At 38.5% G+C, this 27,246-nt stretch overlaps 1 protein-coding gene and 1 pseudogene across 3 annotated transcripts in view; one reads left to right on the forward strand and one right to left on the reverse strand.

Moving 5' to 3' along the window:
* LMLN (leishmanolysin like peptidase) overlaps window positions 1–27,246 on the forward strand; it is a 271,959-nt gene that overhangs the window by 189,866 nt on the left and 54,847 nt on the right. For all 3 annotated transcript variants that reach the window (XR_013158484.1, XR_013158486.1, XR_013158485.1), the window contains exon 19: window positions 25,659–25,917. The gene's annotated coding sequence lies outside the window, so the exon portion shown is untranslated. The remainder of the gene's footprint in view (window positions 1–25,658; window positions 25,918–27,246) is intronic.
* Window positions 21,114–22,164, reverse strand: LOC143647601 (PIN2/TERF1-interacting telomerase inhibitor 1 pseudogene; annotated as a pseudogene).

The following is a 27,246-nucleotide window of genomic DNA, read 5'->3' on the forward strand; positions in this document are numbered from 1 at the left end:
GGAAAGATATGGAGCCTAGTGTGGATTTATGGTTACCTGATTAATGGAGAAATCCTCAACAGCAACAATTGAACTGCTTGGAGAACAGGGACTTGTACAGTCTGGGGCAATGCACCTTGGTGTAATTTGAGATGGACTCAGATATTTATAAATTGGAGGAAGGGCTATGTGTAATGGAAAGTGGAAAAGAAGAACTAGGAAGATACTACAAACACACGTGTGTTCTCAATTTTAGGGAAATATTGTAACATGGAATTTGAAATCTGAAAGAATTTTGTCAAAATTGTCTATGCTCAGATATCACATGGAATATTATAATGTATATAAATCAATTTTGTTTAATTTTTATTATATAACATAACATATATTCAAAGCAAAGAAAGAAAAAAGAAGTAATTTTCAAAGCACTTTTCATCAAGTAGTTACAGGAAAGATCCCAGAGTTTGTCATGGGGCTACCGTATGATCATCTCAGATTTTTCCTTCTAGCTGCTCCAGAACATTGGCTACTAGAAGGAATAAATATTTTTTTTTATTATCACAATTTACTATTTTTCTTTTTTGTGTGAAAAATAGCATATATACAAAAAAGCAATACATTTCAAAGCACATCAACACATTAGTTGAACAACAGATTTCCGAGTTCAGTATGGGTTACAATTCCACAATTTCAGGTTTTTATTTCTAGCTGCTCTAAGATACTGGAGACTAAAAGAAATATCAATATAATGATTCAGCAATCATACTTCTTTGTTAAACCCTACCTTCTCTGTATAACTCCACCATCATCTTTGATCCTTCTTCCATTCTTTAGGGGTATTTGGGCTTTACCCATTCTAATTTTTTCATTGGAAGGGGATGTCTATAATATGGGGTAGGGAGGCAGATCTAATTGATGTTCTGGAGAGGCTGGGCCTCTATGTTTCAAGACTTATCTTTCCCAGGGACCCATCTGGAGGTTGTAGTTTCCTGGAAAGTTACCCTAGTGCATGGAACCTTTAGTAGAATCTTATATATTGCCCTGGATGTTCTTTAGGATTGACAGGAATGATTTTGTTTGGGGGTTGGCAAGTTATGATGGGTATCAATGTCTAACTGAAGCTAGCATAAAAATGACCTCCAGAGTAGCCTTTTGACTATTTGAACTCTCTCAGCCACTGATACCTTATTAGTTACACTTCTTTCCCCCCTTTTGGTCTGGATTACATTGTTGATCCCATGGTGCCAGGGCCAGACTCACCCCTGGGAGTCTTCTCCCATGCCCCATGCCCCATGCCCCAGACATTCACCCTGGGTGTCATGTCCCACATAGGGGGGAGGGCAATGATTTCCCTTGTAGAGTTTGGCTTAGAGAGAGTGAGGCCACATCTGAGCAACAAAAGTCCTTCAGAAGTAACTCTTAGGCATACCTATATGTAGGCTAAACTTTTCTGCTACATACATAAGCTTCACAAGAATAAGCCTCAAGATCAAGGGCTTGACCTATTGATTTGGGTGTCCCTAATGTTTGACACAGTATCAGGGGATTCCCTGATGGTAAAGTTTAATAGTTCCATGTTTTTTCTCCCATCCCTCAAGGGACTTTGCCAGTACTTTTTGATTATCTGCTTAATATATTCTAAGATGTATGCAGGCATTACATTAAGCTATACAGGACTAAAAGCCCCCATTTTTATTCTGGGCTTCCTGTGTTTTGATTGTTTAAATGAACCATCTATACAGTATGAGTTAGATTATGTGCTACAGAAAATTTAGTTTCCAGACAAAATAAACTTTTGTTCCTTTTTGTCTCAAAAGAGTAGGTTCTAAAATATACACAATGTCTTCCTTACCCCGTGTTCTGAATTACCTTATTCCCTACCTGATCAGCTTCATTCTTATCTCTAAATACCAGGTTATACATATATAAAAGAGCCTCTCAAAATCCAGAAATAATAATTACCCTTCCAGACTAAATGTGACTGCTATAAAAGCTTACAATCTAGGCCCCTGTTTTCTTAAAAGTGTGTTCTAGAGGAGACCATACAATGGTTGCTCTTCTGTTTCTGGCTTATTTTGCGTCACCAAATGTCCCTCAGGTTCATTCACAATGTTTCATGCCTCGAAACTTTGTTCCTTTTTGTAGCAACATGGTATTCAATCATATGTATACGCCATCATTCACCAACCTACTTCTTAGTCAGTGCATCCTTCAGCCATCTGCATTCATTAAGCAACATGTATAATATCAAAAGTCCACAATTCATCAACACTCTCAATTTTAGATAATTTCATAAGAAACAGAAAGTATGAATAATACAGTAAATGAACTAGATGTAACAGAACATTAAACCCCACAAGGGCAGGATACACAATTTTCTCAAGTGCTCATGGATCATTCTCAAGGATAGACCATATGCTGGGCCACAAAGCAAGTCAATAAATATAACTAAGTTTAACTGAAATTATACAAAACACTTTCTTGGATCATAATGGAAGTTGGAAATCAATAGCAGGTAGAGGGCTAGAAAATTCAAAAATACATGGAAGCTAAACAATACACTCTTAAACCACCAGTCAATCAAGGAAGAAATTACAAGAGAAATCAGAAAATATCTCAAAGCAAATGAAAATGAAAACATAATGCATCAAAATTTATGGGATGCAGCAAAGGCAGTGTGAGAGGGAAATTTATTGCCTGACTGTCTATATAAAAAAAGAAGAAAGAGCAAAAATCAAGGAATTAACTGTTTACATGGAAGAACTAGTAAACAAACCCCAAAGGAAACAAAAGGAAAGAAATAATGAAGATTAGAGCAGAAATAAATGAAATTGAGCAAATGGAAAGAATCAAGAAAATCAATAAAACCAGCAATTCATTCTTTGAAAAAATCAATAAAATCGATGGGCCCTTAGCTAGGCTGATGAGAGAGAGAGAGAGAATATGCAAATAAATAAAATCAGAAATGGAAGAGGGGACATAAGCCCTGACCCCACAGAAATAAAGGAGGTAATGAGAGGATACTATTAGCAACTGTATGATAATAAATTAGACAACATAGATTAAATGGACAGCTTCCTCAAAAGACAGTGTGCTGGTTTGAAAGAATTTGTGTACCCTAGAAAAACCATGTTTTAATCCTAATCAATCTTGTGGGAGCAATGGTTTCTTCTGGTCCCTATTCAGTACTATAGGTTGGCAACTTGATTAGGTTGTCTCCACGGAGATGTGACTCAAATAAATGTAGGTATTTAACTTGGTTAGATGGAGATTTGTCCCTACCCATTCTAAGTGGGTCTTGATTAGTTTACTGGAATCCTAAAAAAAAGAAGTATTTTGGAGAAAGCTTCAGAACATTGTAGAACCATGAGGCAGAGAGTCTACCAGCCAGTGACCTTTGGACATGAAGAAGTAAAATGCCTCCTGGGGAGCTTCATTAATCAAGATCCCTGGAGAGAAAGACAGCAGATGCTGCCATATTCACCAATTGCCCTTCCAGCTGAGAGAGAAATGCTGAATGCCATTGGCCTTCTTGAACCAAGGTGTCTTTTCCTGGATGCCTTAGATTGAGCATTTCTATAGTCTTGTTTTAATTGAGACATTGTCTTGGCCTTAGAACTGTAAACTAGCAACTTATTAAATTCCCCTTTTTAAAAGTCATTCTATTTTTGATATATTGCATTCCGGCAGCTAGCAAATTAGAACAGGCATGAACAACCAACATTGACTTAAGAAGAATGGGACAATCTCAAAAACCAATCACATGTAAAGAGATTGAATCAGTCATCAAGAAGTTCCCTAAGAAGAAAAATCCAGGACCAGATGGCATTACATGTGAATTCTACCAAGCATTCAAGGAAGAATTAATACCAATCCTGCTCAAACTCTTCAAAAAAACTGAAGCAGAGGGAAAGCTACCTAACTCATTCTACAAATCCAACATCACCCTAATACCAAAGACAAACAAAAATACTTTGAGAAAATAAAATTGCAGGTCAATCTCTTCAATTAATATAGATGTAGAAATCTCAACAAAATACTTGCAAATTGAAACCAGCAACACATTAAAAGCTTTATACACCATGGCCAAGTAAGGTTTATTCCAGGTATGCAAGACTGGTTTGACATAAGAACTCAATTAATGTAATACATCATATTAATAAGTCAAAGCAGAAAAAACACATCATCTTGACCGATGCAAAAAAAATATGACAAAATTAAACATCCTTTCTTGATGGAAATAATTCAAAGGATAGGAACAGAAGTGAAAATCGTCAACATGATAAAGGGAATATATGAAAAACACACAGCTAACATCATCCTCAATGGGGAAAGAATGAAAGCTTTACCTCTAAGATCGGGAACAAGACAAGGATGCCCACAGTCACCATTGTTATTCAACATTGTGCTGAAAGTTCTAGCCAGAGCAATTAGACAAGAAAAAGAAATAAAAGGAATCCAAATTTGAAAAGAAGAAGTAAATCTCTCACTGTGTGTGGATGACTTGATAATATATGTTGAAAATCCCAAAAAAATCTATAGCAAAGCTACTAGAGCTAATAAATGAGTTCAGCAAAATGGCAGGATTACAAGATCAACACACAAAAATCAGTAGTGTTTGTATACACTAGGAATGAGCAATTTGAGGAGGAAATCAAGAAAAAAATTCCATTTATAATAGCAACCAAAAGAATAAAATACTTAGGAATAAACTTAACTAAAGATACAAAAGATCTATACACAGAAAACTACAAGAAATTGCTGAAAGAAATAATGAAAAACATGAATAAGTGGAAGGGCATACCGTGTTCACAGATTGGAAGACTAAATATAGTTAAGATGTTAGTTCTACCCAATTGATTTTTAGATTCAAAACAATACCATTAAAATCCCAAGAACCTACTTTGCCTCAATAGAAAAACCAATAACCAAATTTACTTGGAAGGAAAGGGTGCCCCAAATAGCTATCTTGAGAAAGAAAAATGAAGTGGGAAATCTCACACTACCTGACTTTAAAGCATATTATGAAGTTACAGTGGTCAAAACAGAATAGTACTGGCATAAAGATAAACATAATGGCTGATGGAGTTGAATTGAATTTTCATATATAGACTCTGTCATCTATGGACAATTGATTTTTAATAAGGCAGTCAAGCCAATCCACCTGGGACAGAGCAGCCTCTTCAATAAATGGTGTTTGAAGAATTGGATATCCACATGCAAAAGAATGAAAGAGGTCCATATCTCACACCCTATACAAAAATTTACTCAAAATGGATCAAAGACTAAAACATCAGAGTTAAGACTATAAAACTTTTAGAAGAAAATTTGGGGAAATATTTTATAAATCTTGTATGAGCAGGTCGTTTCCTAGACCTTACACCCAAAACACAAGCATTGAAAAAGGAAATAGATAAATGTGAACCGCTCAAAATTAAACACTTGTGTGCATCAAAGAACTTTTTCAAGAAAGTAAAAATTCAGCCTACACAATGGGAGACAATATTTGGAAATGAAATAAGGGTTTAGTATCCAGAATATATAGAGATTCAATTCAACAGCAAAAAGACAAACAATCTAATTTTAAAATGGGCAAAAGACATGAACAGATACTTTTCAGAAAAGGAAATATTGGTTAAAAGGCACATGAAGAGATTTTCAATTTCACTGGCTCTTAAGGAAATGAAAATCAAAACTACAACGAGATATCATCTCACACTCACTAGTATGGTCATTATAAAAAAGCAGAAAATGACAGTGCTGAAAAGGACTCCCAGGATGAGCTGGGACCTGGCATTGTGGGATTGAGAAAGCCTTTTGACCAAAAGGAGGAAGAGAGAAATTAGACAAAATAAAGTTTCAGTGGCTGAAAGATTTCAGAGTTTAGAGGTTATCCTGGAAGTTATTTTTATTCATTATATAGATATACATTTTTAGTTTATAGTGCTTTGGAGTGGCTAGAGGGAAGTGCCTGAAACTGTTGAACTGTGTTTCAGTAGTCTTGATTCTCTTTTTCAAGGAACTTCTTATTATAATGTCCCTGTTTAGTTTTTTAAATATATATTTTTATTGAGAAATCTTAACCCACATACAGTTCACGTATGGTATATAATCAGTGGCTCACAATATCATCACATAGTTGTGTTTTCATCACCATGATCATTTTAAGAACATTTGCATCACTCCAGAAAAGAAACAGAAAGAAAGAACTCATGCATCCCACACCCCTTACCCCTTCTTCTCATTGACCACCAGTACTGTAATCTACCCAATTTTTTACCTTTTATGCCCTCGATTATTTGTTTATTTTTGTCCTTATTTTTGTTCTCATCTGTCCGTACCCCAGATAAAAGGAGCATCAGACACAGGGTTTTCACAATCACAGGGTCACATTGTAAAAGCTATATAGTTATGCAATCATCTTCAAGAATCAAGGCTACTGGAACACAGCTCAACAATTCCCTCTTGCCACTCCAATACACCATTAACTAAAAAGGAATATCTATATGATGAATAAGAATAACCTCCAGGATAGCCTCTAAACTCTGAAATTTTTCAGCCCCTGAAACTTTATTTTGTCTAATTTCTCTCTTCCCCCTTTTGGTCAAGAAGACTTTCTTAATCCCATGATATCAGGGCCAGGCTTATCCCCAGAAGTTCTGTCTGATGTTGCCAGGAAGATTTACACCCCTGGGAATCAGGTCCCCCATCTGGGTAGGGCAATGAGTTTACCTGCCAAGTTGGCTTGGAGAGAGAGTCCACATCTGAGCAACAAAACACATTCTCTGGGGTTGACTCTTAGCCATACTTTTAAGTAGGCTTAGCCCATCCTTTGCAGGAATAAATTTCATAGGGGCTAACCCCAAGATTGAGAGCTCAGCCTATTGATTTAGTTGACCCTGCTGCTTGTGAGAATATCAGGAATTTCCCAAGTGGGGAAGTTGAATATTTCCTCCTTTCTCCCCAGTCTCCCAAAGGGCATTGCAAACACTTTTTTATTCACTCCAAATTACTCTGGGAGCAAAAGTGTCTTAGTGTTTCTGTATTTTGTGACTAACTTTTTATTTGTGCCTATGTATATTCTCATATCATATGTGTGGTAATGGCAAATTAACATAAAATTATTAAAGAACTGTATTCGAATTGCTTAAAAATAAGTAGGTGCTTTTATATAAATATTTAAATTAATACTTCTTGTGCCAGTTTGAAAGGATTTATGTACCCTAGAAAAGCCATGTTTTAATCCTAATCGATCTTGTGAGAGCAACAGTTTCTTCTAATTCTTATTCAGTGCTATGGGTTGGAGACTTAATTGGGTTGTTTCCACAGATATGGCTCAATCAATTGTGGGTATTAAACTTGATTAGATGGAGACATATCACCACCCATTCTTCATGGGTCTTGATTAGTTTACTGGAAGCCTATAAAAGAGGAGACATTTCAGAGGGAGTCCCTTTGGAGAACGAGGAGAGAACCACAGAACCATGACAGAATGATGAGAGAACCACAGAGTCCACCAGCCAGCGACCTTTGTAGATGAAGAGGGAGAAGGCCACCAGGGAGCTTCATGAAGCAAGAGGCTTAGAGATTAAGCTAGTAGGTATTGCTTGGTTTGCCACATGCCTTTTCAGTGGAGAGAGAAATCTTGAACTTCATCAGCCTTCATGAACCAAGATATCTTTCCCTGGATACTTTAGATTGGACATTTCTATAGACTTATTTTAATTTGGACAATTTCACAGCGTTAGAACAGTAAACTTGTAACTTATTAAATTCCATTTTTTAAAAGTTCATTCCATTTCTGGTATATTGCATTCTGGCAGCTAGTAAATTAGAACACTTCTGAAGTTAAAAAAAGAAAAGAAAAGAAAAATCCTCTGGGAAGCAGGGTTTAAACATTAGTTTTCGTCATTACTGTTAACACCTTGAAATTAGAAAGAAACCACTCACGGAATTTCCCTAAGGCAGCAGAAGGCTTCCACTGGAAAAGTCAAAGCCTTTTTCCAATTATTTATTAGATTCGTAGGCCTAGTAATTGGTAATAGTCATTATTAGATTTGTAGATCTAATAATTGGAAATAGTTAAAAGAGGGGTGTAGAAACTGTCAAATTCTACTGCCTTCACCTAAAACCTTTAAATCCAAGTTCACAGATCAAACCTTTTTCTTTCTGTTTCATCTATCCTTGCCTCCCCAGGACCTAAACTTCTAAGGTAGCAATGAGGGAAGAACTAGGTGCGGAAAGATGGGGGGGTTGTGGTTTGGAATTCTTTTTTTCTTTTTCTGGACCTGGAGATTAGAAATGGTAGGCATAGAAACATGCGGCAGAATAGGCCGTGTTTGTTAAAAATATATTTTTCTGATAATACCTTGGCAACAGTAACCATAATAACTACATTATTAGTAAATATGAATAACCTTGACATAGGAGTAATTGGATAAGATCTATTTGGCAAATTTCAGTGAGTAAAATGAAAGGTTCTTAAGAACTATGGAAAAGTATTCCTTGGGACAAATTAAAGAATTGCTGTATATTTTCCAGAGCTTGATAGCCAATGTAATTTAAGGTTGTTCATAATTTTAGGATACTATGAAAACAAGGAGATTTTTTAACCTCCAATAGAAGGAATAAAAAAGATCAATTATAGCTTCAAAATTGCAGTGGTAGTTTAGTCCAATTCCCGTTTTTATGATGCCTTTTTTTAAACATTGTTTTTATTGTGAAATATAACATATATACAAATAAAACAATAAATTTCCAAGGACGTTTTAACAAGTAGTTGTAGCACAGATTTTGAGGTTTCGTATGGGTTACAGTTCCATCATTTTTTGTTTTTTGTGTTGTTTTGTTTTGTTTTCTTCTAGCTGCTCCAACACACTGGAGACCAAAAGAAATATCAACATAATGATTCAGCAGTCATACTCATTTGTTAAATCCTATCTTCTTTGTTATACTCTTCCTTCTCTTTTTTCTTTTTTTGTGAAAAATAACATGTATACAAAAAAGCAATAACTTTCAAAAGTACATTGCAACAATTAGTTATAGAACAGATTTCTAATTTATGATGACTTCTTATATTGAACAAATGCAATTTTTTTCTGTGTATGTTCTTCCTAAATTTATAATATGCTAAAGCTTCAAATATATGCTATTTAAGAAACCAGCTTCTGGAGAAGATGGCGGCTTAGTAAGACACGCGGATCTTAGTTTCTTCTCCAGGACAGCTACTAGGGGAGTAGAAACGACACAGAACAGCTCCCAAAGCCACAACAGAGATAAAAAAGACAGCGTACCCCATCCTGGAATGGCTGGCTGGCTGAGAGAAGCCGCTCGGGTGAGATCGCCAAGGCACGCGGGCTTCACCGGGCGGGGCGGCAAGCGGCCGGAGTCACTCCCTTCCCCCTTCCCGGGCCGGCTGGGAAAATTGGAGAGGCGGTCCCCTGAAACCGCGGCGAAAATCCCCAGGCCACGGAGAACGGTGATGGGTGGGGGAGGCCCCTTCCAAACCCGTGACTCCCCGTGAACGTGCACTCTCCCGGGGGGGCCGCTGCCGCTGGCGCCCTCCCACCACGCTTGTCACCCCGTGCCGACTAGAAAATTCGGACGGGCGCTTTCCCGGGCTGCAGCGGCCAGTGACCCTCCCCGCGTTCGGACCCCGGGCCGGCTCAAGCCGCTTCGGCTAGCGAACCTCCCGGACAGCGAGAGTTTTCCAAAGTTAAAGGTCCCAGAGCACCTTTTACTGGTGGGACCCGCAGACAAACATGTGCCACGAGCACCACCTACTGGGCAGGATAAGAAAAACAGAACCCAGAGATTGCACAGAAAAATCTTCCAAACTTTTGGATCCAATACCCAGGGAAATCTGTCTAAATGCGTAGACGCCAACAGAAGATAACGGATCACGCTCAAATAATTGAAAATATGGCCCAGTCAAAGGAACAAACCAATAGTTCAAATGAGATACAGGAGCTGAGACAACTAATGCTGAATATATGAACAGAAATGGAAAACCTCTTCAAAAACGAAATTGATAAATTGAGGGAGGACATGAAGAAGACATGGGCTGAACATAAAGAAGAAATAGAAAAACTGAAAAAACAAATCACAGAACTTATGGAAGTGAAGGACAAAGTAGAAAAGATAGAAAAAACAATGGATACCTACAATGATAGATTCAAAGAGACAGAAGATAGAATTAGTGATTTGGAGGATGGAACATCTGAATTCCAAAAACAAACAGAAACTATCGGGAAAAGAATGGAAAAATTTGACCAGGGTATCAGGGAACTCAAGGACAATATGAACCGCACAAATATACATGTGGTGGGTGTCCCAGAAGAAGAAGAGAAGGGAAAAGGAGGAGAAAAACTAATGGAAGAAATTTTCACTGAAAATTTCCCAACTCTTATGAAAGACCTAAAATTACACATCCAAGAAGTGCAGCGCACCCCAAAGAGATTAGACCCAAATAGGCATTCTCCAAGACACTTACTAGTTAGAATGTCAGAGGTCAAAGAGAAAGAGAGGATCTTGAAAGCAGCAAGAGAAAAACAATCCATCACATACAAGGGAAACCCAATAAGACTATGTGTAGATTTCTCAGCAGAAACCATGGAGGCTAGAAGACAGTGGGATGATATATTTAAATTACTAAAAGAGAAAAACTGCCAACCAAGACTCCTATATCCAGCAAAATTGTCCTTCAAAAATGAGGGAGAAATTAAGACATTCTCAGACAAAAAGTCACTGAGAGAATTTGTGACCAAGAGACCAGCTCTGCAAGAAATACTAAAGGGAGCACTAGAGTCAGAACTGAAAAGACAGAAGAGAGAGGTATGGAGAAGAGTGTAGAAAGAAGGAAAGTCAGATATGATATATATAACACAAAAGGCAAAATGGTAGAGGAAAATATTATCCAAACAGTAATAACACTAAATGTTGATGGACTGAATTCTCCAATCAAAAGACATAGACCGGCAGAATGGATTAAAAAACAGGATCCTTCTATATGCTGTCTACAGGAAACACATCTTAGACCCAAAGATAAACATAGGTTGAAAGTGAAAGGTTCGGAAAAGATATTTCATGCAAATAACAACCAGAAAATAGCAGGAGTGGCTATACTAATATCCAACAAGTTAGACTTCAAATGTAAAACAGTTAAAAGAGACAAAGAAGGACACTATCTACTAATAAAAGGAACAATTAAACAAGAAGACATAACAATCATAAATATTTATGCACCAAACCAGAATGCCCCAAAATACGTGAGGAATACACTGCAAACACTGAAAAAGGAAATAGACACAAATACCATAATAGTTGGAGACTTCAATTCCCCACTCTCATCAATGGACAGAACATCTAGACAGAGGATCAATAAAGAAATAGAGAATCTGAATATTACTATAAAGGAGCTAGACTTAAAAGACATTTATAGGACATTAAATCCCACAACAGCAGGATACACCTTTTTCTCAAGTGCTCATGGATCATTCTCAAAGATAGACCATATGCTGGGTCACAAACAAGTCTTAACAAATTTGTAAAGATTGAAATCATACACAACACTTTCTCGGATCATAAAGGAATGAAGTTGGAAATCAATAATAGGCAGAATGCCAGAAAATTCACAAATACGTGGAGGCTCAACAACACACTCTTAAACAACAAGTGGGTCAAAGAATAAATTGCAAGAGAAATTAGTAAATACCTCGAGGCAAATGAAAATGAAAACACAACATATCAAAAGTTATGGGATGCAGCAAAGGCAGTGCTAAGAGGGAAATTTATTGCCCTAAATGCCTATATCAGAAAAGAAGAAAAGGCAAAAGTGCAGGAATTAACTGTTCACTTGGAAGAACTGGAGAAAGAACAGCAAGCTAATCCCAAAGCAAGCAAAAGGAAAGAAATAACAAAGATCAGAGCAGAAATAAATGAAATTGAAAACATGAAAACAATAGAGAAAATCAATAAGACCAGAAGTTGGTTCTATGAGAAAATCAATAAGATTGATGGGCCCTTAGCAAGACTGACAAAGAGAAGAAGAGAGGATGCAAATAAATAAGATCAGAAATGGAAGAGGAGACATAACCACTGACCTCAAAGAAATAAAGGAGGTAATAACAGGATACTATGAACAACTTTACGCTAATAAATACAACAATTTAGATGAACTGGACGGGTTCCTGGAAAGACATGAACAACCAACTTTGACTCAAGAAGACATAGATGACCTCAACAAAACAATCACAAGTAAAGAAATTGAATTAGTCATTCGAAAGCTTCCTAAAAAGAAAAGTCCAGGACCAGATGGCTTCACATGTGAATTCTACCAAACGTTCCAGAAAGAATTAGTACCAATTCTCCTCAAACTCTTCAAAAAAATCGAAGTGGAGGGAAAACTACCTAATTCATTCTATGAAGCCAACATCACCCTCATACCAAAACCAGGCAAAGATATTACAAAAAAAGAAAACTACAGACCAATCTCTCTAATGAATATAGATGCAAAAATCCTCAATAAAATTCTAGCAAATCATATCCAACAACACATTAAAAGAATTATACATCATGACCAAGTAGGATTCATCCCAGGTATGCAAGGATGGTTCAACATAAGAAAATCAATTAATGTAATACACCATATCAACAAATCAAAGCAGAAAAATCACATGATCATCTCAATTGATGCAGAGAAGGCATTTGACAAGATTCCACATCCTTTCCTGCTGAAAACACTTCAAAAGATAGGAATACAAGGGAACTTCCTTAAAATGATAGAGGGAATATATGAAAAACCCACAGCTAATATCATCCTCAATGGGGAAAAATTGAAAACTTTCCCCCTAAGATCAGGAACAAGACAAGGATGTCCACTATCACCACTATTATTCAACATTGTGTTGGAGGTCTAGCCAGAGCATTTAGACAAGAAAAAGAAATACAAGGCATCAAAATTGGAAAGGAAGAAGTAAAACTGTCACTGTTTGCAGACGATATGATACTCTACGTCGAAAACCCGGAAAAATCCACAACAAAACTACTAGAGCTAATAAATGAGTACAGCAAAGTAGCAGGTTACAAGATCAACATTCAAAAATCTGTAGTGTTTCTATACACTAGTAATGAACAAGCTGAGGGGGAAATCAAGAAACGAATCCCATTTACAATCACAACTAAAAGAATAAAATACCTAGGAATAAATTTAACCAAAGAGACAAAAAACCTATATAAAGAAAACTACAAAAAACTGCTAAAAGAAATCACAGAAGACCTAAATAGATGGAAGGGCATACCGTGTTCATGGATTGGAAGACTAAATGTAATTAAGATGTCAATCCTACCTAAACTCACCTACAGATTAAATGCAATACCAATCAAAATCCCAACAACTTATTTTTCAGAAATAGAAAAACCAATAAGCAAATTTAGCTGGAAGGGCAGGGTGCCCCGAATTGCTAAAAACATCTTGAGGAAAAAAACGAAGCTGGAGGTCTAGCGATGCCGGACTTTAAGGCATATTATGAAGCCACAGTGGTCAAAACAGCATGGTATTGGCATAAAGATAGATATATCGACCAATGGAATCGAATAGAGTGCTCAGATATAGACCCTCTCATCTATGGACATTTGATCTTTGATAAGGCAGTCAAGCCAACTCACCTGGGACAGAACAGTCTCTTCAATAAATGGTGCCTAGAGAACTGGATATCCATAAGTAAAAGAATGAAAGAAGACCCGTATCTCACACCTTATACAAAAATTAACTCAAAATGGATCAAGGATCTAAACATTAGGTCTAAGACCATAAAACAGTTAGAGGAAAATGTAGGGAGATATCTTACGAATCTTACAACTGGAGGCAGTTTTATGGACCGTAAACCTAAAGCAAGAGCACTGAAGAAAGAAATAAATAAATGGGAGCTCCTCAAAATTAAACACTTTTGTGCATCAAAGAACTTCATCAAGAAAGTAGAAAGACAGCCTACACAATGGGAGACAATATTTGGAAACGACATATCAGATAAAGGTCTAGTATCCAGAATTTATAAAGAGATTGTTCAACTCAACAACAAAAAGACAGCCAACCCAATTACAAAATGGGAAAAAGACTTGAACAGACACCTACCAGAAGAAGAAATACGGATGGCCAAGAGGCACATGAAGAGATGTTCAATGTTCCTGGCCATTAGAGAAATGCAAATCAAAACCACAATGAGATATCATCTCACACCCACCAGAATGGCCATTATCAACAAAACAGAAAATGACAAGTGCTGGAGAGGATGCGGAGAAAGAGGCACACTTATCCACTGTTGGTGGGAATGTCAAAGGGTGTAACCACTGTGGGAGGCAGTTTGGCGGTTCCTCAAAAAGCTGAATATAGAATTGCCATATGACCCAGCAATACCATTGCTAGGTATCTACTCAAAGGACTTAAGGGCAAAGACACAAACGGACATTTGCACACCAATGTTTATAGCAGCGTTATTTACAATTGCAAAGAGATGGAAACAGCCAAAATCTCCATCAACAGAAGAGTGGCTAAACAAACTGTGGTATATACATACGATGGAATATTATGCAGCTTTAAGACAAGATAAACTTATGAAGCATGTAATAACATGGATGGACCTAGAGAATATTATGCTGAGTGAATCCAGCCAAAAACTAAAGGACAAATACTGTATGGTCCCACTGATGTGAACGGACATTCGAGAATAAACTTGAAATATGTCATTGGTAACAGAGTTCAGCAGGAGTTAGAAACAGGGTAAGACAATGGGTAATTGAAGCTGAAGGGATACAGACTGTGCAACAGGACTAGATACAAAAACTCAAAAATGGACAGCACAATAATACCTAATTGTAAAGTAATCATGTTAAAATACTGAATGAAGCTGCATCTGAGCTATAGGCTTTTTTTTGTTTTAGTTTGCTTGTTGGTTTGTTTATTGTTGTTGTTTTTTACTATTATTACTACTTTTATTTCTTTTCTTTATATTAACATTCTATATCTTTTTCTGTTGTGTTGCTAGTTCCTCTAAACCGATGCAAATGTACTAAGAAACAATGATCATGCATCTATGTGATGATGTTAAGAATTACTGAGTGCATATGTAGAACGGTATGATGTCTAAATGTTGTGTTAATTTCTTTTTTTTTTCTTTCCGTTAATAAAAAAAGTTAATTAAAAAAAAAAAGTTGATCTCAGGAGTCAATGTGCAATTCAGGTCAGCAAAAATATTTCATGGAGCCTCCTGTGATCAAAATAGTAATAAAACATGGCTTTTCCCAGTAAAAAAAAAAAAAAAAAAATATCATCATTCGATTCTCCTAATGCTTCTCTTGTACGAAGCCAGATTCTGGGGGATAATATTTTTGACACCTTTACAGAGTTTTGTAGAAATAAGAGTTATAGAGATGTTGGTTGGTTGTTGTTAGATACACTGTCTACATTAAGGGGTGAAAGGATGGACTTAAGGCTTCAAACAAGAAGCTTAAGTGCCGTCTGAAAGATGTAGACGTTTCTATGAGTATCCTGAAGGAAAATCTTATTTCCTGTAGCTGTAGACTTGAGATCTCTGAAAATCAGACTCAGAATCTTATTGTTAGAGTAGCAATTTTATAACATAAACTGAAATCTCAGTCTTGCATGGTGTCTGCCGTTAAAGTGAGGGCATTGATTAGAAAGGAGTGGGACCCTGAAAAATGGGATGGAGTCATATGGATTGATAATGATGTTGGGGGTGAGGTTGAAACCGTAGGCCATACTGAGCCTTCTCTAGATGACCCTGTAATACTCTGCCCTGAGGACATAGCTACCCCACCTCCAGCCTTCCTTGAGGAATTGGCCACCCAACCTCCTCCTGAAGGGATTAGCCCTAGAGTGATTAATCCTGTTTCACCAGATGAAACTGCAAATTAAGACCCTGAAGCAAATGGCTTGGAAGATATTTCTAATTCTTTTCATGACCCACCCCCACCACCCCTCATTTCTTCTAGACCTGTAACTAGACTAAAGTCCCAACAGGCCCCTAAAGGTGAGGTACAAAGTATCACACATGAAGAGGTACATTATACTCCAAAAGAACTGTGTGAGTTTTCCAATTTATATAGACAGAAATCAGGGGAATATGTGTGGCAATGGATTTTAAGGGTGTGGGATAATGGTGGGAGAAATATAAGGCTGGATCAGGCTGAATTTATTGATATGGGCCCACTAAGCAGAGATTCTGCATTCAGTGTTATAGCTTGAGCGGTTAGAAAAGGTGTTAACAGCTTGTTTGGGTGGTTGGTTGAAACTTGGATCAAAAGATGGCCAACATTACCTGAGGTTGAAATGCCAGAACTGCCCTGGTATAATGTAGATGAAGGGATCCAGAGGCTTAGAGAGATTGGAATGTTAGAGTGGATTTATCATGCAAAGCCTGCTCTTACACCCCAGGAATGTCCAGAGGATGCACCTTTTACCAGAACAGTGAGAAATAAGTTTGTGAGACTAGCACCATCATCCCTCAAGAGCTCTGTGCTTGCACTTCTCTGTAGATCAGATATTACTGTAGGAACTGCTGTCACTGAGCTGAAATCCTTAAACACAATGGGGATGACAGGATCCCGAGTTGGCAGAAGCCAGGTGGCAGCACTTAATCACCAAAGACAGGGTAGATGCGGCTATTATAATAGACAACAAACTCAAAGGAGGCATCAAAACTATATGATACGCAGAGATTTGTGGCATTGGCTAGTAAATCATGGGGTGCCTAGAAATACAATAGAAGGGCAGTCTACTAAATTCTTGTTGGAGCTGTATAAACAAAAGAGTTCTAGGTCAAGGGAACAGAAGTCTAACCTGAATTACAATAACACAGAGTCACGGCCCCTTAACCAATTTCCAGACTTGAAACAGTTTACAGACCCTGAGCCTTGAATGAAGGGGAGGCCAGGTCCCTACGGGGGAGAAACCTGTTACACTGCCACAAATTTATACTGTTAATCTTCCTCTAAGTCCTCCCCAAGGAGACCGACGGCCTTTTACCAGGGTAACTGTGCACTGGGGAAAAGGAAATGATCAGATATTTCGGGGATTATTAGACACTGATTCAGAAGTGACGTTAATTCCAGGGGACCCAAAACATCACTCTGGACCACCAGTCAGAGTGGGGGCTTATGGAGGCCAGGTGATCAATGCAGTTTTAGCTCAGGTCCGTCTCACAGTGGGTCCTGTGGGCCCCCCCGACCCATCCTGTAGTTATTTCCCCAGTTCCGGAATGTGTAATTGGCATAGACATACTGAGCAACTGGCAGACATTGGATCTCTAACTCGTGCAGTGAGGGCTATTATGGTGGGAAAGGCCAAGCGGAAGCCACTAGAACTGCCCCTACCAAGCAAAATAGTAAATCAGAAGCAATACTGTATTCCTGGAGGGATTGCAGAGATTACTGCCACTCTTAAGGACTTGAAAGATGCAGGGGCGGTGATTCCCACCACATCCCCATTCAACTCTCCTATTTGGCCTGTGCAGAAAACAGATGGGTCTTGGAGAATGACAGTGAATTATTGTAAACTCAACCAGGTGGTAACTCCAATTGCAGCTGCTGTTCCAGATGTAGTATCATTGCTTGAGCAAATCAATACATCCCCTGGTACCTGGTATGCAGCTATTGATCTGGCAAATGCTTTTTTCTCAATAGCTATTAGTAAGGACCACCAGAAACAGTTTGCTTTCAGCTGGCAAAGTCAGCAATATACTTTCACTGTCCTACCTCAGGGGTATATCAACTCTCCAGTCCTATGTCATAATCTTGTTCGCAGAGACCTTGATCATTTCTGTCTCCCACAAGCCATCACACTGGTCCATTATATTGATGATATCATGTTGATTGGACCTAGTGAGCAAGAAGTAGCAACTACTCTAGATTTACTGGTACGGCATTTGCGTGTCAGAGGATGGGAGATAAATCCAACAAAAATACAGGGGCCTTCCACCTCAGTAAAATTTCTAGGTGTCCAGTGGTGTGGGGCATGTCGAGATATCCCTTCTAAGGTGAAGGATAAATTGCTGCATCTGGCCCCTCCCACAACCAAAAAAGAGGCACAACGCCTAGTTGGTCTTTTTGGATTTTGGCGACAACATATTCCTCATTTGGGTGTGCTACTCCGGCCCATTTATCGAGTGACCAGAAAAGCTGCTAATTTTGAGTGGGGACCTGAACAAGAGGAGGCTCTGCAACAGGTACAGACTGCTGTACAAGCTGCTCTGCCACTTGGGCCGTATGATCCAGTAGATCCAATGGTGCTGGAAGTTTCATTGGCAAATAGATATGCTGTCTGGAGCCTTTGGCAGGCCCCTATAGGAGAAGCACAATGCAGACCCTTAGGATTTTGGAGCAAAGCCTTACCATCTGCTGCAGATAACTACTCTCCTTTTGAGAAACAGCTTTTGGCCTGCTATTGGGCCTTACTAGAGACTGAATGCTTAACCATGGGCCACCAAGTTACCATGAGGCCTGAGTTGCCTATCATGAGTTGGGTGTTGTCTGACCCACCAAGCCATAAAGTTGGGTGTGCACAGCAGCACTCTATTGTAAAATGGAAATGGTATATACTAGATAGAGCCAGAGCAGGTCCTGAAGGCACAAGTAAGTTACATGAAGAAGTGGCCCAAATGCCCATGGTTTCCACTCCTGCTGCCACATTACCTTCTCTTTCCCAGACCAGAGCTATGGCCTCTTGGGGAGTTCCTTACAGTGAATTGACTGAGGAAGAGAAAACTCGGGCCTGGTTTACAGATGGTTCAGCACAATATGCAGGTACCACCCGAAAGTGGACAGCTGCAGCATTACAACCCCTTTCTGGGGTGTCCTTGAAGGACAGTGGTGAGGGGAAATCCTCCCAGTGGGCAGAACTTCGAGCAGTGCACCTGGTTGTTCATTTTGCTTGGAAGGAAAACTGGCCAGAGGTGCATTTGTATACTGACTCATGGGCTGTTGCTAATGGTTTGGCTGGATGGTCAGGGACTTGGAAAGACCATAATTGGAAAATTGGTGACAAAGAGGTCTGGGGAAGAAGAATGTGGATAGACCTTTCTGAGTGGGCTAAAAACATGAAGATATTTGTATCCCATGTGAATGTACACCAGAGGGTGACTTCAGCAGAGGAAGATTTTAATAATCAAGTGGATAAGATGACCCGTTCTGTGGATACCAGTCAGCCTCTTTCCCCAGCAACTCCTGTCATTGCCCAATGGGCTCATGAACAAAGTGGTCATGGTGGTAGGGATGGAGGTTATTCATGGGCTCAGCAACATGGACTTCCACTCACCAAGGCTGACCTGGCTACAGCCACTGCTGAGTGCCCAATCTGCCAGCAACAGAGACCCACACTCAGCCCCTGATATGACACCATTCCCCGAGGTGACCAGCCAGCTACATGGTGGCAGGTTGATTACATTGGACCACTCCCTTCATGGAAGGGGCAGCGATTTGTTCTAACTGGAATAGACACATACTCTGGATATGGGTTTGCTTTCCCTGCATGCAATGCTTCTGCCAAAACTACCATCCGTGGGCTTACAGAATGCCTCATCCATCGTCATGGTATTCCACATAGCATTGCTTCAGATCAAGGAACACACTTCACAGCTAATGAAGTGCGGGAATGGGCACATGCTCATGGAATTCTCTGGTCTTACCATGTTCCCCATCATCCAGAAGCAGCTTGATTGATAGAACGGTGGAATGGCCTTTTGAAAACTCAATTACGGTGCCAAGTAGGTGGCAAAAACTTGAAAGGCTAGGGTAATGTTCTCCAGGAAGCTGTGTATGCTCTGAATCAGCGTCCACTCTATGGTGCTGTTTCTCCCATAGCCAGGATCCATGGGTCCAGGAACCAAGGGGTGGAAATGGGTGTGGTGCCACTCACTATTACCCCTAGTGATCCACTAGGAAAATTTTTGCTTCCTGTCCCTGCTACCCTGAGTTCTGCTGGTCTACAGGTTTTAGTTCCAAAATGGGGTGTGCTTCCTCCAGGAGAAACAACAGTGATACCACTGAACTGGAAGTTAAGATTGCCACCTGGTCACTTTGGGCTACTTATGCCTCTGGATCAACATGCCAAGAAGGGGATTACATTATTGTCTGGGGTAATTGACCCTGACTATCAGAAGGAAGTAGGACTGCAATTACATAATGGAGGTAAAGAAGAGTTTTCTTGGAATATAGGAGATCCCCTGGGGCGTCTATTAGTACTACCATGCCCTGTGATTAAAATCAATGGAAAACTGCAACAACACAATCCAAGCAGGACCACTAATGGCTCTGAGACTTCAGGAATGAAGGTTTGGGTCACCCCACCAGGCAAAGAACCACGGCCATGAAGTGCTTGCTGAGGGGAAAGGGAACATGGAATGGTTAGTGGAAGAAGGTAGTGATAAATATGAGCTTCGACCACGTGATCAGTTACAGAAACGAGGACTGTAATGCTGTTTTGTTCATGTTATACTATTTAAGTTGTAAGATATCAAGTTTGAGAAAGAATGTTGCCCAAGGATTTGCACCCTATTCTGGAGAGATTTAATGTGTTTCCAGTTATATGCAGGACGGTTGAGTATTGTCAGGTAAAAGGAAAAAAATATGTGCTTATTTGTTTTCATTTGGAAATTAAGTATGGTCTAAGGTGATATATATATATATATGTGTGCCAAGTTGACAAGGGGTGGACTGTCATGGTTAGGGACAGGTGTCAACTTGGCCAAGTTGTGGTACCTGTTTATCTGATTGGGCAAGCGCTGGCCTGTCTGTTGCAATGAGGACATTTCTTAAGAATAGGTCATGATCATGTCAGCTACATCCACAGCTGATTCCATTTGTAATCAGCCAAAGGGTATTGTCTTCTACAATTAGTGATGCTAAATCTAATCATGGGAAGCCTTTTAAGGAGGATTCAGAGGAGATGGATTCCATTCCTGCTTTGGCTGGTGAGCCTCTCCTGCGGAGTTCATCCAGGCCATCCATCGGAGTCATCGGCTTCGCAGCCTGCCCTGTGGATTTTGGACTCTGCGTTCCTGCGGTCACGTGAGACACTTTTATAAATTTTATATTTGCAAGTGTTCCCTGTTGATTCTGTTTCTCTAGAGAACCCTAACTAATACAGAAACTTTCTTCTTTTTCACTGGTGATTCATCTAGTGTGCTGCCCATTGTACCTCTCTCTGCTTTTTTAGCATTTTCTCTCCTTTCCTTTTTCTGGGCTTTGGGGTGAAGTCCTGGTCTCCAAATGGTCACACACCATCCTTGCCACCCTCAGCATCAGAATTCTCATCCCAGCAAAGGTCTCTGAGAGGCTGTTTAACTTTGTCTCTTCTTTTCTTGGCTGCACAGGCAGGACTTTCTTCTTCTTGAGACTTTTCCTTTATAGGCTACTTGGTCTTGTGTTGGGTATAATTCTCCAGGTTTTTATCTTTTTCTTCTTTGTTTCTTTTCTTTCCCCTTTTCCATTCAGTTTGAGGCTTTGAAAGTTCAGTACCTGCAGCTGTGACTTGTGGTTGTTCTTTAGCTCTGCCATCCTCTTGGCAAAATACTCCTGGATGGTGAAGGCACTGGTTTTTGCAGTGGAAGTTTCATTCTCATCTAGAGTGCTGAGGCTGGAATCATCCTCAGAAGTCTTCTTACTCTGCCTTTTCAAAAAAAAATGCAATCAAGATCCATTTTGCTCTGAGATGATAGATCCTTCCCTTTTGTGAATTTCATATAATGAACACAGTTTTTAGAAATTTTGGGCTTTTTTTCCAGGCTAAAGGATTTCTTCTCTTTGTTGTCTGAGGTTTCTGCTGTTTCTTGCCCATGGCAAGTGTTCATTTCAGCAAGAAGCTGGCTAAAATCACCTTGATAAGCAATGCAGTTGTCTTTATTATTGATTGTAGCTCCAAGCCCAGGTGGTTATTTTTAACTTGAACTTTAATGTGATCTGTGGCTCCTTGCTCCTGAGCCCCTAAACCCTTTCTTTTAGACCGCCCCATCTTCTTCAGCATCCTTTGGCCAAATTTGGAATCATCATTACTCCACTCAGTGTTTCTTGGATCCACAGCCCACGTCTGCTTCCACCAACACTCAACCAGTATCAACATTTCGGAGTGCTTTATTAGGCCTTGGGACCTAGATGACTGCGGTCACTCAGTTACCTGGGGTCGCATGCTGAGCTATATGGCTTCTGCCCTAATGAATAGTTTTTTTTTCTGTTTTTTTTATTAATTAAAAAAATTAACAAAACATTTAGAAATCATTCCATTCTACATGTACAATCAGTAATTCTTAATATCATCACGTAGTTGCATATTCATCATTTCTTAGTACATTTGCATCGATTTAGAAAAAGAAATAAAAAGACAACAGAATAAGAATTAAAACGATAATAGAGAGAAAAAAAAAACCTATACCTCACATGCAGCTTCATTCAATGTTTTAACATAATTGCATTACAATTAGGTAGTATTGTGCTGTCCATTTCTAAGTTTTTATATCCAGTCCTGTTGCACAGTCTGTATCCCTTCAGCTTCAATTACCCCTTCTCTCTTTTTTTTTTAATTAACGGAAAAAAAGAAATTAATCCAACATTTAGAAATCATACCATTCTACATATGCAATCAGTAATTCTTAACATCATCACATAGATGCATGATCATCGTTTCTTAGTACATTTGCATCGGTTTAGAAGAACTAGCAACACAACCGAAAAAGATATAGAATGTTAATATAGAGAAAAAAATAAAAGTAATAATAGTAAAAACAAAACAAGACAAGACAAAACAAAACAAAAACCTATAGCTCAGATGTAGCTTCATTCAGTGTTTTAACATGATTACTTTACAATTAGGTATTATTGTGCTGTCCATTTTTGAGTTTTTGTATCTAGTCCTGTTGCACAGTCTGTATCCCTTCATGAATAGTTTTTAAAAGCTTTTCTTAACCATCTGAGTACTCTGCTAGAAAACAGAGATTTAAAATTAGAATAATATCCTTGTTAAGGTTTATGTTGGCCTTATCTTCCTTTATTTCAGAAGACAAGTCTTAACATTTTTAAAAGAAAACTATAACAAAGGATTTGTTCCCTCACCTTGTAAAAGTGAGTTGTTAAAATAGTATAACATTACAGAAGAGGTGTTACAGTGGTTAAAGGGGATTTTTTAATACTTTTGTTAGCTAAATTTGTATGGGGAAAAATCTTATTAATATATTTAGAGCTTGTATAAAGTTCCTAAAACTTGACAATGTTCTCACTGTGTCTGTATAATCTTAGACAATAATATGGTGTTGTTACACATGCTTGGAGTTATTTTTTTTAAAAGGCTACAGATCACAGAGACAGCCAAACTTATTGTCAGTCACACTGCTTTGCTCTAATGCTTCTCTAAAAATATATATGTTCAGCTATATGTCAGAGTTTCATCTACAACAAGGAGAAACTTTAAAAGAGAGGCAGGACAAATATACAAATTATATTTTATCTGTTCATTAACATAATTCTGGCAAATGTGTAAAGGTGAAACAGGACAAAACCTCTGCCCTGGTTTATCAGTATAAGACAACTTTCAAATGTTTTTATTTCTGAAAGTAGCTTCATTTAAAAATGCTTGTAAGAAAATTAGGACATAAACTGTAAGCTCTTACAGCACTGAAATATACTTCTGAGCTCTAACTGTTACTTCTAAATTCTGAGGCACTTTGCTCTTTGCATAATCTGGTAGTTCCCTGGAACTTTTAAGTTTCTGTGTGACACCTGAGACTCAAAATTAGAGTATTCCAGCTCTGAAAGTCAACATTACTCCATACAGTAACTGTTAAAGAAACCAAAAAAGACATCAGACTTCAATTACAGATGTGAATGAAGCTAATCTGGTTAAGACTAAAGCAAATCAAAATACAAAGTAAAATACAGTACTGTCTGTTCAGCTTCTATGTGAGAACAAATAAGAAGATGTTTATTTTGTTCAAAATTTAAATTTTCTGTAGCACACTATCTAATTTCATTTGTCTTGTCAACTGATTTAAACAACCTTACTAAGCTTAACTTGACATGGAACCTAGAATAAGAAATAAAATTTTAATATTCTGTATAAGTTAATGTTACACCCTGATGCATTTCAAAGTATTTTGCATAATAATGAAAAAGCATTCGCAAAGTCCCTCGAGAGACTGGAGAAAAAAAATCTTCCTGACCTAGGGAATTCCTGATAGTCTCTTAAGCAATAAGGGCTCCCAATTTAATAAACCAAGCCCTTGAGGTTTGCCTTTATAAAGCTTAGTTCTGAAATGGCAAAACTGAGCCTACATATAATTAATGCCTAATGAGGTTCTCATCTCCAGAAAACCTCTATTGTCGCTAAAGTGTCTCTCCCCAAGCCAATCTCTGCCCTGCCTCCTATATGGGACATGATTTCCAGGGGTATAAGTCTCCTTGGCAACATAGGGCATGACTCTCAGGATAAGTCTGGCCCTGACAACATAGAACATGGCTCCCAGAGATGAACCTCATCCTGGCATCATGGGATTGTTTGACCAAAAGGGAGGAAATTAATACAATTTCAAAGGCTAAGAGATTGCAAATAGAGTTGAGAGGTCATTCTGGAGGTTACTTTTATGCAAGTTTCAGTCAGCTATTGGAAACTGCCACAGTATGGCAAACCTCAACCAATAGTGTTCCTGGAAACCCTAAAGGATACCCTTGGCTTTATAAGAGTTTTACTCATTAAATTCATTTTTCAGAGATTTAAGGTCTATGGATTGTTCCTATGCCAGATAAGCCATGAAACCCAGAATTCCTGATCTCTCCAAGAACAACCACCAGGTCCATCCCTTTGCCCAATAATGTCAATGCCCCTTTTCAGCATGAAGAAATTAGAAGTGTCCTTGCCCAGATATCCCTGAAGATTGAAAGATTTATCAAATGAGAGGGAGGAATTGTAACAGAAGCTAGGATTTAAGGGGTGATTATGACTATTGAATCATTATGCAAATATTCCTTTTTTCTTTCTGGTATATTAGAATAGAGAGACAAAAATACTTGAAATCTCTGAACTATAATTCAGCTGCCCTGATATCTGATAATGATTATAAAAGCCCTTATCTTGGGCCTTTGTGACTGTAAAAACTGTTACTCCGTCTATCTTGTCTTTTTCTCAAAGTAACTTGTAAGGGCCAATGCCCAAATGCTAATGGAAGAACGTGAGTTAGCTATTAACTGGTTGGAAACTCAATTGCACTCCTTTTCATTTGTAAACTGTTCTTGCTTTTACTTACTTTTGTAATGGTTATTCTAGCCTTGACTCACCCTTGTTAATACTTTTTATTATAATAGCTAGAGTAGCTAGTCTCAGCCCTGTGTATTCTTACTATTTTAGTATATGATGTATATGTATATGTATATATAATGGCTAGTCTCAGCTCTGTGTATACTTAATATTTTAGTGGTAACAAGTCATGCCAGTTGGAAAGGATTAATGTAGCCTTGAAAATCCATGTTTTAATCCTAATCCATCTTGTGGGAGCAACCATTTCTTTTAATCCCTATTCAATAATGTAGGTTGGAAACTTGACTAGGTCATCTCCAGGGAGATGTGACTTGCCCAATTGTGGATATGAACTTTTGAATTGTGAGAAATGTGACTCTACCCATTCCAGGTGGGTCTTGATTACTTTACTGGAATCCTTTAAAAGATGACACATTTTGGAGAAAGCTTGAGAATGAGGAGAGCAGCAGAGAGATGAGAACGACAAAGACCACCAGCCAGCAACCTCTGGAGATGAAGAAGAATGCCCCTGGAGGAGCTTCATGAAGCAAGAGGCCTGGAGAGGAAGCTAAAAGATATCACCATGTTCGCCATGTGCCTTTCCAGTTGAGAGAGAAACCCTGAACTTCATAGGCCTCTCTTAAGTGAAGGTAACCTCTTGTTGGTGCCTTAATTTGGACATTTTTATAGATTTGCTTTAATTGGGACATTTTCTCAGCCTTAGAACTGTAAACTAGTAATTTATTAAATTTAGCAGCCCTAAGGCTGTCTGTTCTCCTTCTTCACACCTAGCAATAAACTCTTTCTATTTTAGAAACCTCAGTGTCTCAGGAATTGATCATTTGAGCCATTGAGCAGAGAATTCATCACCTTTGTCCAGTATCAGACAAACAAGATGCCTGACATACTTGTGATATTTTCAAGATGCAATAAAAATACATCTGTTTTAAAAAATATATTACAGAAGTGGCTTAAGTCCTCCATAACCCTCTTCTCTTTCCTGCACCCCCACCCCAGTCCTCACCCTGGAGGTGATACAGCAAGCATGGCTTTTTCCAATAGAAAGGCCCACCTGATCTGGTTCTACAAATGAAAAACATGTCTCTCAGTGTGAAGGTGATTTATTGTAAGTGCACTGGCAAGGGACTGGAGGAATCTTCACAAAACCAGTTTGAAGTAGGGGATGTGAGTTAGAGTTTTTATAGGTAAAGAAAACAAGGCAAGGGTCAAAAATTACGTAATGACTGCATGATGTATTCTTGCAGGTCAGTGATAATATTGGATCTTTGTGAGAAGTGTACAGATGAATTTCTTAATCCTGTGTTGTCTCAAGCATGTCTTGTTGTTCCAGCTTCAGTGATGAGATTTAGATATTGATGTGCAAACTTCTATCTGCAGAGCCTTCATGACTCTTTTCTTAGCTGACTGCTCAGGTGTGTCACACTTTTGGTTTCTGAGGAGGAAGTCACTGACTCACTGTGCAACATGGTGTTCTTGACACTATTCTTATCGTTATCTTATTCCTGTAAGCAGCACTGAGGTCTGGCTAATGTCTTTCTGTGAACTAAGTACAAAGGGTAAACTGTTAAGCTCAACTAGGGTAAGCATATTTTCCTACTATCAGAGGTAACCTTTAGTGGCAGAATGAATATTAACTTTTGAGTAGTGGGAGATGTGACTCCACCCATTCCAGGTGGGTCTTGATTACTTTACTGGAATCCTTTAAAAGACGAAGCATTTTGGAGAAAGTTTGAGAATGATGAGAGCAGTAGAGATATGAGAACTACAGAAACCATGTGTCCCACTAGGAATTTTTCAATGTATTTAAATTAATGTGTACCATATACATACATAACTCACACAACTTCAAGTTTACCCAAAACAAAGTAGAACAAAGCAGAACACTGAAAGAAAAATAACAACTTAAACAATACCATTCCACATACTGAATCTGTTCCCTGGAGAAATACAGGATGAGT

This window comes from Tamandua tetradactyla, chromosome 10 (assembly GCF_023851605.1).
Source record: "Tamandua tetradactyla isolate mTamTet1 chromosome 10, mTamTet1.pri, whole genome shotgun sequence".
Lineage (NCBI taxonomy): Eukaryota > Metazoa > Chordata > Mammalia > Pilosa > Myrmecophagidae > Tamandua > Tamandua tetradactyla.